A 16,053-nucleotide genomic window follows, 5' to 3' on the forward strand; every position below is an offset into this window, starting at 1 on the left:
GGCTACATGTTTGAATTACACTATTTGCCTACAAGCTCTTGGTATACGCTACACTATTCTTGTCCAGGCTAAAGGTGTACGATACACAATTCTTGCAATGCAATATTTTCGTCCAGGCGCTTTGTGTGCATAACACTATTTTTCTTCAAGTTATTGTTTTGCATTACACCATTCTTGTCCAGACTACTAGCGTTAACATTTCGAAGAAATCGCACTTATTTATTGTAACTAAATGTAACGTATGTTGCTGATATGAAACGAAACAATTACAGATTAAAAAACAAGTGAAAAGTTTTTGCATTTTATTTAAAGGCTGAAATTTACCACAAAAACTCACAAAACTACATGAAAACCATTAATAACCACACATACATAAATACAAGTATCGCCTCTCGTGTATGGTATGTGCTTCGTGATGAAAGTGACATGAAACCTTGACCTTGACCTCTGGCATCCTGAAAACATAAAACATTTAAACACATACGTGAATCAAAGCGCTCAAAGAGTTGAAAGACTATCGTGCTCCAGGAGTATCAGTCACTTGAAATACTTATTGAAATGGTATGGGATAATTGCATATGAAATCTTATCTGGAACTTTTGTTTCGTAAACAAGGCACTGTCACAGGTATTTTTAGTAAATTTTTTTCTCTTCATTTCAAACATGACTGGGTCGTATTTAATTTACAACAGGGGTATGCCCGCTGATTAAAATGCATCCATCAAAAAGCTGTGGAATTGCTAATTAAGTTTATGTTTAGGTCTCTTTCTACAATGACAGAATCCTCGCGCAAATTTTCCCTGGATCGAATGACCCACATACTATAATGCCTGTATGTATTGATGTACCTCAATAGTGCCCCAACCTATGAACAGATTTATGTCAGTGGTTTAAAACAACGCAACATGACCGAGCCTCTAGGCTGAAATTACTGAGGCAACCTGAAAAAATCTTGACACCTTTCCGCTCCATTCGGCATTAAATGACTAACAAATCGTAGCAGGCTGAAATAATCAACAACAAACTGATTTTCGTATAGGTTTTCGGATTCATTTCTGGGGGGAAAACTTTGCAGAATCAGATGGTCCAGATTTTATTTTTCTAGATCATCGGCCGCGACCAAAATGCAAACATCGCTACATATGATTAAATAAGAGTTCATGTTAAAACTATTTGCGTACTCTGTTGTTGTTTTTTTCAACCCTGTTCAGTGTAGCCACAAACTCGACACTCACAACATAAAATGCCTATTAATAGAAACAAGTGTCGTCTGCCTCTTTACCACCAAAAATATAGTTTGAGAAAGTGCGGACTATATATATTGCATGCTATGTTTCCAATAACCGAGCTAGATTTGACAAAGCAAGAAGCAATCAAAACGCAATATCTATTTGAATCATTTAATTTGTTGAACTTAGATCAAGATAATATTAAAGTAGTATCCCTGCGCCAAAAATGAATGAACATCGAAACGTAAACAAAGAATTACTATTCACTCAAAGCGCATCATTCCATCACGTGACACAATGATCTCACCCCCTGCACACAGTCCCCCCCCCCCCCCGCTTAAAACATCACGTGATAACCCACGTGGGAATAACAAACGCACGCCATTTTGGCAGGCACGTATTAAAGTGCTGACGAGTTAGCTGACGATATAGAAATAGAAGAGAGTTGCTGACCATATAGACAAAGAAGGGGAAAAAATCAGTTTTTAAATTAAAGACTTTTCAAGACTTATTTTGTTTAATTTATTTTATATACTTTTTATAGTGTCGTAAAGACGCATGTTTGTGCATTTTTTTTTAAATTCCATTTCATAAAAATGAATTGAGTTATATTTTTTTGCTGGTTTGGTGTAAATATGAGAAAATAATTTAATAACATGTTAAGGTGTTTCATTTACAATTGTCTGAAAGCAATTATTTTAATTTTGATCATTTTAATTAAGTAACTATTTCTTTTTAGTCTGTTGTATTTTCGAAGTTGTTCCGTATTCAATAATTCACCAGCTGTTGCATAGTATCTATTTATCGTTCCTCCCGGGTGAGAATCCCTTTTTATGTAAATAATGTATATAACTTTTTAAAATACTATTTCAAATTTTAACAGTGGCCCTGAAAAGGATCGTTTTCAATTTAATGATTAGTATAGTCTTTGTTTATGCCAACATCTAATTACCAACCGGAAACGGTTTTAGTATATCTTTTAAATTTACCCTGGATTATCAACCAATTTTAATTTTATTTCTCTGGTTAATAAACCCTTGGCAAGCCTAACTCATATTGTAACACCATAGGATGGAGTCTTATGTTGGGATTGGTGACATTCTCCATCCTGGTTTGCAAGGTTACACAGAGACATTAACTTTATTGTCAATAAAATATTAATTTGTCATTTACCATCATTCTTCAATAAACCTGGAGCGGCCCCTGTGTTTTTTTCACGGGGACTCTTAGATTCACTGTGCTACATATCATCACCTTATTAATACACACATGATCGTCAATCATAATGGTGAAAACCCGTATAAAACCCTGTTCATGCAGCGCTATCAGCGCTTTGATTATATAACGCGTCGATATTAAAATAATTGCGTTTTCTATTTCTAAAATTGCGTTATTAAGCAAAAATGCGGCTTAATCGCATTATATTAACCGCACAAATCATTATAATTACCCATGACAGCACTGCTTTTAGCAAGCTACTCATGGTAAACGCAGCCTCCGTAGCTTTTAGAGCAGATTAGTAATGTAGATTGTTGACCGCTCGGGTTGATACGCCAGTGCGCGCATTTATTCGTCAAATGTTATGTCGATGGGGGGTTACCGGCGCGTGCCCCCGTTCTCCGTGGCAATATCGATGAGAAAAAGGCACTATTTCAAACTAAATAATTTAGGTTTGGGTGGATGTGGCGCTTATCAAAAGTTGTGCACACTCTTATGCCTTATCTGCCAAGAATTGTTCGTATTCAGTATGTCGTCGCTGTAGGTATTGGACCACCAAGCATGTGTATTTGACAGAATTTAATGTTTCCTTTGCTATAGCCAGACATATATAAGAAAAGGTATTGTGTTATAATATTAAAAGCACCTAGAAATTCTATTCAAGTCCTTATGTTTCTGCGTAAGGAACTAAGGAGACAAAGAGAAAGCTTACAGTATAACACTTTACATAGAGAAGTTTGAGGTCTTACAGTATGGAATGCCGTTAGGGCCATCGCCTGTGAATGTGTTGATCTGAAACGCGATACTCGAAAGTACGATAGTGAAAACGCGAAATCACGAAACTACGATGGTGAAAACGCGACAGTACGATGATGATAATGCGATAAACTATCGTGTTTCACCATCGTATTTTCTTGTTTTCACCATCGTAAACTCGTGATTTCGCGTTTTCCTCATCGTACTGTCGCGTTTTCATCATCGTACAATCGCGTTTTCATCAACATACTATCGCCTTCCAGCGTGCATTCGCAGAGAAGAATTTGCCCTCCATGTGACAAAATGTCGAATGCTGGGGTGCGTTTCAGAGCATTTTTACATTTTAAATCTAAAAAGTAAAAATGCAGACGACTTCGGCATTCCACAGAATACACTTTCTACAAAAATAAAGACCAAAGAGGAGCCAGATTCCTCGCCAATGACGTCTAAATCATGATTTTTTAATTATTGCGTAAATAAATCAGAAAAAACATGGCAGTGTCGTAGTATCGAAATTGTAATGTTGCGATCAGTACGATGTCGTTACAGGAACTTTGTCGAATAAATACTTTTTTTCTGGCCGATTTAACAAAGACATATGTAGATTAAGTGTTTTAACTGCAAAAAGTTTCTATTCGGACGAAGGATATATGTTGAAAATATGTTTTCAGTTACTTGATAAATGCCAATCTGTTGATAAGACACAGATTCATGGTTTACATAGACACGACTTCCATGAGCATGTTCTCTAATTTTAAGTTCTACACTCGCGCACATTTGTAGAAATCGTGTTGTCGGCAGGTTTTCCGGCGTTTTACTAGAGTTGTTATGCCGAAACTACAGCAACTCCCTGTCTGGAAACAGCATGTCTTACACCAGAAACCTTGTTAAATTGTCTTGTAAGAACGAAAATAAATCACGTTAACTTGTACAGAATGCTCTTGTCCTTGAGCATTCATTATTTTATCCCTATTCAGACATACTTTTGTAACTATGTTGCTGACATCTCACATATAATGACTGGAATCGTTATGATTATGGATGACTACGGTAAAGGAAATAACTTAAGCGCCACGTGTGTGCCCCAGACACTTAGTGAACTGATTTACTTGAAGAACTGACATTTCAAAGCGTGATTAAGCTTCTACCTAATGAGAAAACTGACTCATTCCGGTTGCGGTTGATTTCGTAAACGTGTGAATATACAGGCTAGGCCGCTAGGCCGCTAACTTCACATACATTGAATATACATGCACAAATCGCATTAAGTCAATGCATAAAACGGACACCAATGCCACATTTCACATGTCAAGCAAATAGAAAACAATCAGCTGTATGATCATTAACATTTCTACAGCTGATTTTAGATGGATAAAAATACCTCATATTTTTTAGAATATTATTTTTAGTATTAAGCCATTTTTGTGCATATTGAATTTATTTCCAAGCGTATAGCAGTCCACGATACAGCACATTCGTAATCATCATTACCAGGTAAGTTTAACATGATTTTAACCAGGTAAATTTAACATGGTTTTACCAGGTAAGTTTAACATGGATTAACTAATGACATCTCTTTTTTTTAGTTCAGCGGGCGTTGGGCTAAGTTTGGAGCAACTGGATTGTGAACATACTCACTACAATGCAACGACACCAGTTGTTTCTCTTGAAAGGCTAATAGCGCCCCCAGGTGACGCAGCAGGCCTTCATGCCGTAGCGCTGCACAGCCTCGCGTCCGCACGCCTTTGTCCACAGGTAGCGGAAGGCGTACTCCTCGTAACGTGGTGCACTGTAGATGCAGCGCCGGCGGCACACGTATGTGTAGCAGATACCTGAAACGGAGATGCATTAAGGTGTAAGGTAAGCTTGAATAGGTCAGATATCAGGAAAAAACAGGGGGCATTTAGGCGTAAGGTTAGCATGAATAGGTCGGATATCAGAAACAGGGGGGCATTTAGGCGTAAGGTTAGCATGAATAGGTCGGATATCAGAAACAGGGGACATTAAGGTGTAAGGTAAGCTTAAATAGGTCAGATATCAGAAACAGGGAAGGGGACATTTAGGCGTAAGGTTAGCTTGAATAGATCAGATATCTGAACTTGACAAGGGGGGGGGGGGCATTTAGGCGTACGGTTAGCTTGAATAGGTCGGATATCAGAAACAGGGATGGGGACATTTAGGCGTAAGGTTAGCTTAAATATGTAACATATCTGAAACATGGGGCATTTAGGCGTAAGGTTGGCTTGCATAGGCCGGATATCAGAAACAAGGGAGCATTAAGCCGTAAGGTTAGCTTGAATAGGGCAGATATCAGGAACAGGGGGTGGGGCATTTAGGCGTAATGTTAGCTTGAATAGGTCAGATATCTGAAACAGGGGGGAGGAGGCATTTAGGCGTAAGGTTAGCTTGAACAGGTCAGATATCTGAAACGGGGGGGGGGGGGGCATTAAGGCGTAAGGTAAGCTTGAATAGGTCAGATATCAGAAACACAGGGATGGGGACATTAAGGCGTAAGGTTAGCTTGAATAGGTCAGATATCTGAAACGGGGGGGGGGGGCATTGAGGCGTAAGGTAAGCTTAAATAGGTCAGATATCAGAAACAGGGATGGGGACATTTAGGCGTAAGGTTAGCTTGAATAGATCAGATATCTGAACTTGACAGGTGGGGGGGGGGGCATTTAGGCGTAAGGTTAGCTTAAATAGGTCAGATATCAGAAACAGGGACGGGGACATTTAGGCGTAAGGTTAGCTTAAATATGTAAGATATCTGAAACAGGGATGTACATGCGTCAGGCTACAAATACCTAACATTAAACAGGGGTGCATAGTCGAAAGGTAAACCTGTTTATGTCATATATCTAAACAATGATGCATACGCGTAAGGTAAGCTTGGAAAAGACTAGATTTTGCATCAGATACCTACAACAGTGATGCATATGCGTACGGTAAGCTTGAAAAGGTCTAGAATTTTAATTACATACGTAAGCCTAACAGTGATGCATATGCGTTAGCTTAGCTTGAATAGGTCAGCTACCCAAACCGGAGATGCATATGCGTTAGCCTAGCTTGAATAGGTCAGCTACCCAAACCGGCGATGCATATGCGTTAGCCTAGCTTGAATATGTTAGCTACCCAAACCGGCGATGCATATGCGTAAGCCTAGCTTGAATATGTTAGCTACCCAAACCGGGGATGCATATGCGTTAGGTTCGCTTGAATAGGTCAGCTACCCAAACCGGTTATGCATATGCGTTAGGTTAGCTTGAATAGGTCAGCTACACAAACCGGCGATGCATATGCGTTAGCCTAGCTTGAATAGGTCAGCTACCCAAACCGGGGATGCATATGCGTTAGGTTCGCTTGAATAGGTCAGCTACCCAAGCCGGGGATGCATATGCGTTAGCCTAGCTTGAATAGGTCAGCTACCCAAGCCGGGGATGCATATGCGTTAGGTTCGCTTGAATAGGTCGCCTCCCTAAACCGGTGATGCATATGCGTTAGCCTAGCTTGAATATGTTAGCTACCCAAACCGGGGATGCATATGCGTTAGGTTCGCTTGAATAGGTCAGCTACCCAAGCCGGGGATGCATATGCGTTAGGTTAGCTTGAATAGGTCAGCTACCCAAACCGGGGATGCATATGCGTTAGCTTAGCTTGAATATGTCAGCTACCCAAGCCGGGGGTGCATATGCGTTAGCCTAGCTTGAATGGGTCAGCTACCCAAACCGGGGATGCATATGAGTTAGGTTCGCTTGAATAGGTCAGCTACCCAAACCGGGGATGCATATGCGTTAGGTTCGCTTGAATAGGTCAGCTACCCAAGCCGGGGATGCATATGCGTTAGCCTAGCTTGAATAGGTCAGCTACCCAAACCGGTGATGCATATGCGTTAGGTTCGCTTGAATAGGTCAGCTACCCAAACCGGGGATGCATATGCGTTAGGTTCGCTTGAATAGGTCAGCTACCTTAACCGGGGATGCATATGCGTTAGGTTCGCTTGAATAGGTCAGCTACCCAAACCGGGGATGCATATGCGTTAGGTTCGCTTGAATAGGTCAGCTACCCAAACCGGGGATGCATATGCGTTAGGTTAGCTTGAATAGGTCAGCTACCCAAGCCGGTGATGCATATGCGTTAGCCTAGCTTGAATAGGTCAGCTACCCAAGCCGGGGATGCATATGCGTTAGGTTCGCTTGAATAGGTCAGCTACCCAAACCGGGGATGCATATGCGTTAGGTTCGCTTGAATAGGTCAGCTACCCAAGCCGGGGATGCATATGCGTTAGCCTAGCTTGAATAGGTCAGCTACCCAAACCGGTGATGCATATGCGTTAGGTTCGCTTGAATAGGTCAGCTACCCAAACCGGGGATGCATATGCGTTAGGTTCGCTTGAATAGGTCAGCTACCCAAACCGGGAATGCATATGCGTTAGGTTCGCTTGAATAGGTCAGCTACCCAAACCGGGGATGCATATGCGTTAGGTTCGCTTGAATAGGTCAGCTACCCAAACCGGTGATGCATCTGCGTTAGGTTAGTTTGAATAGGTCAGCTACCCAAACCGGTGATGCATATGCGTTAGGTTAGCTTGAATAGGTCAGCTACACAAACCGGGGATGCATATGCGTTAGGTTCGCTTGAATAGGTCAGCTACCCATAAACGGGGATGCATATGCGTTAGGTTAGCTTGAATAGGTCAGCTACCCAAACCGGTGATGCATATGCATTAGGTTAGCTTGAATAGGTCAGCTACCCAAGCCTGGGATGCATATGCGTTAGCCTAGCTTGAATAGGTCAACTACCCAAACCGGGGATGCATATGCGTTAGGTTCGCTTGAATAGGTCAGCTACCCAAACCGGGGATGCATATGCGTTAGGTTCGCTTGAATAGGTCAGCTACCCAAGCCGGGGATGCATATGCGTTAGCCTAGCTTGAATAGGTCAGCTACCCAAACCGGTGATGCATATGCGTTAGGTTCGCTTGAATAGGTCAGCTACCCAAACCGGGGATGCATATGCGTTAGGTTCGCTTGAATAGGTCAGCTACCCAAGCCGGGGATGCATATGCGTTAGGTTCGCTTGAATAGGTCAGCTACCCAAACCGGGGATGCATATGCGTTAGGTTCGCTTGAATAGGTCAGCTACCCAAACCGGGGATGCATATGCGTTAGCCTAGCTTGAATAGGTCAGCTACCCAAGCCGGGGATGCATATGCGTTAGGTTCGCTTGAATAGGTCAGCTACCCAAACCGGGGATGCATATGCGTTAGGTTCGCTTGAATAGGTCAGCTACCCAAGCCGGGGATGCATATGCGTTAGCCTAGCTTGAATAGGTCAGCTACCCAAACCGGTGATGCATATGCGTTAGGTTCGCTTGAATAGGTCAGCTACCCAAACCGGGGATGCATATGCGTTAGGTTCGCTTGAATAGGTCAGCTACCCAAACCGGGAATGCATATGCGTTAGGTTCGCTTGAATAGGTCAGCTACCCAAACCGGGGATGCATATGCGTTGGGTTCGCTTGAATAGGTCAGCTACCCAAACCGGTGATGCATCTGCGTTAGGTCAGCTTGAATAGGTCAGCTACACAAACCGGGGATGCATATGCGTTAGGTTAGCTTGAAAAGGTCAGCTACCCAAGCCTGGGATGCATATGCGTTAGCCTAGCTTGAATAGGTCAGCTACCCAAACCGGGGATGCATATGCGTTAGGTTCGCTTGAATAGGTCAGCTATCCAAACCGGGGATGCATATGCGTTAGGTTCGCTTGAATAGGTCAGCTACCCAAGCCGGGGATGCATATGCGTTAGCCTAGCTTGAATGGGTCAGCTACCCAAACCGGTGATGCATATGCGTTAGCCTTGCTTGAATAGGTCAGCTACCCAAACCGGCGATGCATATGCGTTAGGTTCGCTTGAATAGGTCAGCTACCCAAACCGGGGATGCATATGCGTTAGGTTCGCTTGAATAGGTCAGCTACCCAAACCGGTGATGCATATGCGTTAGGTTCGCTTGAATAGGTCAGCTACCCAAACCGGGGATGCATATGCGTTAGGTTAGTTTGAATAGGTCAGCTACCCAAACCGGGGATGCATATGCGTTAGGTTCGCTTGAATAGGTCAGCTACCCAAACCGGGGATGCATATGCGTTAGGTTCGCTTGAATAGGTCAGCTACCCATAAACGGGGATGCATATGCGTTAGGTTCGCTTGAATAGGTCAGCTACCCAAACCGGGGATGCATATGCGTTAGGTTCGCTTGAATAGGTCAGCTACCCAAACCGGTGATGTATATGCGTTAGGTTAGTTTGAATAGGTCAGCTACCCAAACCGGGGATGCATATGCGTTAGGTTCGCTTGAATAGGTCAGCTACCCAAACCGGGGATGCATATGCGTTAGGTTCGCTTGAATAGGTCAGCTACCCATAAACGGGGATGCATATGCGTTAGGTTCGCTTGAATAGGTCAGCTACCCAAACCGGGGATGCATATGCGTTAGTTTCGCTTGAATAGGTCAGCTACCCAAACCGGTGATGCATATACGTTAAGTTAGCTTGAATATGTCAGAAACCGAAACCGGAGATGCATATGCGCTAGGCTTGCTTGAATACGACTAGATTTGTACTTCTTATACCTGAAAAAGGGAGGCTTATATCTTATATCCAACAAGGGAGAAATGGGTGTTAAGTTAGCTTGGATATGACTCGATTTGGGCATCAGTTTGTATGAAGCAGGAAGGCATAGTTGTTAGGTCAATAAAGACTAGTTTTGGGGTATCAAATACCCGAAGATGCCGGCATATGCGTTGTAAGCTTGAATATAACTTGACTTGGGTATTAGATACTTGACACAGCGAGGCATAATATCATTGGATCTATATTCTGCCTTGAATAGGACTAGATTTGCATATCTTTCTTTAATAGGACTATATTTGGATATCTGCCTTGGACAGGATTATACATTGTATTTGGATGTCTGCCTTGAATAGCACTAGATTTGCATATCTTTCTTGAATAGGACAAGATGTGTAGATATCTGCCTGGAGTAGGACTTGATTTGTATATCTGTCTTGAATACGACTAGATTTGGAAATCTTTCTTGAATAGGACTAGATATGGACACCCGCCTTAAATTGGACTATGTTTTGATATTTGCCTTGAATAGGACTATATTTTGATGTTGGCCTTGAATAGGACTATCTTTTTATGTTTTACATTGTAAGAAAATGGAGCAAACCAACGTTAAGGCCGAGTCACAGCCGAGGTGAACGTAAAACGGTTTTGATCCGATACCTTGTAATTTGAAACAGTACATGTATCTAATAATCGGCACATATAGTGTGAAATGTTATCGGCAATATAAACATGTAGATATGTATACATCAACGATGTATACCCTCTAATTAATTCTAATGAATGTCATTGTGAATTATTGCTGCCATTATTTCATTACCGTATCAAGCGTCTAACTAAGTTTCATCAAATGATGCAAATAACAATGTCAAGTTTATATGAAACAAATGTCTCATATACATACTCGTAAACTGGACACGTTAAACACTTCTGAATGAAGGCCACCGCCAATAAGGACAATATTGCTTCCGGTACTAGCGTTTGGATCGAAAGTAACTTTTGTTTAAATAGATACATTGACGCCAAATTACCGTTTTATATATCAATGAAGGGCACATAGATAAAAGTGAAAACTGTGCCTATGGCCAAGAGCGCTTGTGCCCAGATTGGGCGAGAAAACAAACATATCTTTATCTATTTTATGGCGCCTTGTGTCATTTTGTTTATGTTAACGTCACTTCAATCGTCGCAATCCCCCATCCCCGTGTATTTAATGTTACAATGCATACCCCTTTCAATCGTTTCTAAAGAGTTTTCCTTGCTTTGATTAGATACCATACGATAGGAAAGTATAATACATCAAACCAACTTCAGCAATAATTCCATTCAAAGTGCACGGCTTATCACTTCAGTCGACGTATCCCCCATCCCCATGTATTTTAAGTTATAATGCATGCCTCTTTCCATCGGCTCTAAAGTTTTTTCGGTGCTTTGATTAGAAACCATACGTTAGGAAAGTTTTATGAACATAAACGTTTTAATTGTTTAAGGAAAATGATTTTATTTTACGAACAACTTTAGCAATAATTCCTTTCAAAATGCAGAGCTTATCAGATGGTCGTTTTCCCGCGGTGAGGACAAACATGTGGTCAGTTAATGTATGTAGAAACTATGTTTAGAATATCGGTCAGTTAATGTAGTTGAAACTATTTTTAGATTATCGGAAATTGTCTGTTCTAAGAATGAGAATATGATTGTGCTTTTTCAAGTATTATTGATAATATGTTATTTGTGTTTTATGTAAGTATCTTTGAAGAAATAGTACTAGTGCTGTTATGAATGCTTCGCACTCTTTGGAACAGAACAGAACAGAACAAAGTTTATTTCGTATAAAACAGTTCACATAATAAAGACAATGATATAAGTCAAAAATGACCCTTGATCATTGATAAATTGAATATTCTGCATATATACATGGCGATCAGTTATAAAAATGAACGAAAGCCTGAAAAAAGAAAGAAAAAATAAATAAATAAATAAATACAATTTAATAAATACTGTTTAAGCTATATTCCTATAAGTTTTCTTGTGTAGATATCTCTACGTGATGGTGTTAGTGTTAATGTCATTCACAAACAATAACATATTATAATCAACGAAGTACATTTAGATATGCAATTCTTTGAAACTATACATTATGAAAAAAGTGCAATTTACAATATGACACCAGCGAGTGTTGTTGTTGCTTGCAGAAAAGAACCACCTGTCGTAAATACTACGCCAAGATACGTAAAGTGGCTGACTATATCTAAGATATTAGCATCATAATAGAAACGTAAATTAGCAGGAATTCTTCCACCTTTTCGGTAGATTAAAACTTTGTTTTATCAATGTTGACCTTTAGTTTCCACCTGTTACAATACTCACTGAGTATATTTAAATTTTATTGCAACTCTTCACCTGACTCCGCAAATAGGACTATGTCGTCAGCGTACATTAGCAAGAAAATTTTTAACATGTCTGTACCAATGCCTTTAGCTCCTTGTAAATATAAAACCTCTTCTAAATCATTGATATACATTGAAAATAGAAATGGCGAGAGGCATTCACCTTGCCGTACGCCTAAACAGCTCTCAAAAATATTACCAAGCTCACAGCTGAGTCGAACTCTTGTTTTTACATGACCATACATTGATTTTATAACGTTAAACAGTCTGTCTCTGATTCCGAGTTTATGTATTTTAAACAAAAGATTCTCTCTTACATTATAATCAAAGGCTTTGGAAAAGTCAACAAATACACAATATAGCTTTTTGTTTTGGCTTATAATATGATTAATCAACCATATGGGTTAAAACGACATGAATAGAAGTAGTTCTTTGGAGTTTGCGTTCTTTGGTGGTCTAAACATTGTTATCACACGATTTTTCCAAAACTCCCGAACAAGAAGAGTGAGATCTACACTGACTTACGTTCTAAGACAATTATGTTCATGAAATATATAACTGTATAACTTATGTTTATATAGTAGGACTTATATGTCCATGTTTACAACACCACGAAATCTCCTGTTTACACGTGGAAAGCCAGAAGGAACTCGACATCATGTATTGTCACATGAACGTCATTTCGTGTTACGTTTCTTTTATATCCCTGATTAATCAAGAACCATATGTTAAATAAATTGTTTACAAACACTTTATTGCATTGAACATTACATTAAAACTCCTTATACAAATTTCGGCGGTAGTTTTTCAATGAAGTCTAGACTCCTGATAAGTGCTTAGTGAGATAAATTTCCTTGACTGCGCACACACACGGACACTTATCGACTTTTGACCCCATGGTCAACACACAATTTCCGTGTTAACAGGATGTCTGAACACAATTATCACCGTGTAAATCACCTGCATCAAAATGTTTTACCTTGTAATTGTTCATATCAGGAATGCGTAAAGGCTCGCCCTATTTTTCAAGTTACGAAACGGTTAATTTGGGTTTATATAAGTGTTTGATTGATTAGTGGAAATACAAATAAGATGTATGTGTACTGTCAAACAACTGAAGTACAATATACTGGCAAGCACAGAATACAATGAAGGCCTGTTTTCTTTTATTTGAGCATGCATCTATAAATCGTTTGGGTCTTGAATATATTTAAAAAAAATCATTGTCTTATTAGATTACACGTTATGTATAAATAGGTACAATTAATAAATATATTTGCCTACGTTTGAGTAAAACGAATTAGAATGAAATTATTTTCCCTTGTTTATAATGAAATAACCACCAGGTGGCGAACTTTAAGCACGAGTGATTCGTGCGCATATGAATATAAAGGCATTCAGTTTTGGGGAATGAATGATCAATTTGTTTTCATTTGTCTTCAAAGAACATAACCATTAATATTATACATTCGTATAACTTGATAAAGTATTTATTCATGAATCATAAAAATGATATATTTTCTAGACATCTTTGAGGGCTTATGGGTGATGAGGCCCGACATCTAGTGGTACAAGACAAATTTTGTAAATCTGGATGACAAACGGGCAGAGGTTTCTCAGTTTTCACTAGAAGGAGGGTTTTATCTCAGTTTTTCCTCGGCCAGTCGACCACGTCTGAAAGCTTCATTTTTGTCAGGCATGTTGTAACCAAGACATACTTTGCTCATGTTGCAAGTTCATGCTGTATGTGTAAATCGGTTTCCCAAGTGCTTCACTGAGACTTCAAAAATAATACCATTGAAAAGTATTGATTTTGTTATTTTCTTCTATAGGAGGTTATAGAATAGTATTCAGGGAATTATAAAAGACTTGAGTAAGATAGGGGGCAAATAGATCTACTTGATATCATCCTTAGTAACGTTAATCGCTAAAGTCGACAGGTTCGTTTACTCAATATTTAAAAAATAAAATAATTGATGCTGTTGTTGTTTTTATCAGTGTTTAATGGTATGTATGTAATATGTTTGTAATCACTCATTCTTTTCTTCAAACAAATAAACTTTTTAAAACAGTATCGACATTAATTTATATGTACAATGAAAACTATTATATACGCAAATTCAGCCTGAATTATCATTAGTGTTGCTTAGTCGAGTTGATGAAAGGTATTTTTAATCAAAGGGAGCTTAATTGTATATTATAAGTGTTGACTTTGTAAAATGCAAAATAATAGTATCGCGTAACCGAAATTGGATTTGTTGTTATCTTATGATGGTAGGCTGAAATTACTCGAGTATTTCACATGTATATCATGGTGTTACTTGACAGAAATAAAGACGGATTGATGTGTTGACAAATTGCTTGTGCATTCAGACATATGCATGGATCATGTGTAAACATCTTGAATAATTAAACTCCACGTGAAATGATGTGTTGACATTCTGTGTCCAAACTCGCACGTAATTGCTTGTCATAACGTCAATATATTACTGATTACATATAGTCATATACGGCAATGGTAAACATGGTTACCTACTGTTAGCACCAATGGGCGGGAAGGTTGTCAGCCCCCCAAAACATTTATAACAATCGAAATTAAACACACAAATGATCGTATGAACCTTATAAATATGGCAAATAGTCAGCTGATATACATTTGTTGCAAAAAGAATTAAAATGAGGGTGTCTATGGCACTTTGACGGGAATGTTGGTTTGGAGCAAACTATAGAATCAATTTGGAATGGCCTCAATAAAACATGCAAGTGTAATGTTTCAACATGTATTTACAAATTTACAAGAAGGCCCATGTTTCTCGAAATTCCAATTGAGTACAATCAACGGCCATATCACTCCTTCCATATTCGCTACAAAGTTTCTCTTTAAGATTATGCTTTTTAATACTAGTCAATGATATTATCATTTAGTTGTCCCTTTTTAGACAAGCACAACAACTGGATTTGAAATTGTGTTCTGTTGCTGACCGTTTCATTTCACTTTCTCAATGTCTACCTTTGTATTTTTTGCATGGCATGCTGTTGTCCGAAACAACTGAGAAACATATTTGTTTACTTTTTCCTCTCTCGAACTAGCAAGATAAGGTTTTGGAGGTAAAACAGATCATTCATAATTTAAGTATGCACGAGCAAGTCAGCAATTCAAACTTTATTAAATCAGTTAGTTCAGACCTACTCAAACCAGACGTAAGTGAATCAAAATCATTTAGATACGTAAAATAAGAGAAACCAAAACCACACACACACACGCACACGCACACACACACACACACACACATATATATACACACACACTAATTAAGCATTTATATCATTAATATATAATGTATAATACCTTCAACGTTGGAAACCTGAAGAGCCAAGAGGCCGCATATTACCAAAACAAAAAAACACGTCTTTGTATTCATCTTGATTATTTCCGTACGTTACGGTATCACACTACCTCCGATAGACAAAGCACTAACTTCTACTCGGACACGACACACCTTAAAATTACGCGCTATACGTCTCACTCATGTCCGGACATTGACGTAACCGTCCGAACGCTTGGAATAAATGACGAAGACGTGATCGGGAGTTTCCGTTTTTTTCCCGATGATTGTTTTCTTTTCCGACGTGATTTCGTAAAGCAACGGAAAATTCCGACTATTTGTTTTGGTCTCCATTGGTTAAGGACCGGCTATTGACATGATGGTCCGCATAGCCATCAACGCATGATACATCAGCCATAAAACGTCAATCATAGCTTTTGCCTTTGATATCGCGAAGACATGTGTTAAGTGGCGGATGTCAGAATTAATATCGTAACATGACATGAAAAGC

At 39.4% G+C, this 16,053-nt stretch overlaps 1 long non-coding RNA gene across 1 annotated transcript; it reads right to left on the minus strand.

Annotated features, from left to right (window-relative positions):
* Positions 1 to 319: 319 nt before the first annotated feature.
* LOC128246482 (uncharacterized) lies at positions 320 to 15,678 on the minus strand. The gene is made up of 3 exons (XR_008263260.1): positions 15,566 to 15,678; positions 4,842 to 5,035; positions 320 to 455 (listed from the first exon to the last, which is right to left on the minus strand). It is a non-coding gene; the product is annotated as an uncharacterized LOC128246482 (long non-coding RNA).
* Between the last annotated feature and the right edge of the window lie 375 nt (positions 15,679 to 16,053).

The sequence above is a fragment of the Mya arenaria genome, chromosome 9 (genome assembly GCF_026914265.1).
Source record: "Mya arenaria isolate MELC-2E11 chromosome 9, ASM2691426v1".
NCBI classification, from domain to species: Eukaryota; Metazoa; Mollusca; class Bivalvia; order Myida; family Myidae; genus Mya; species Mya arenaria.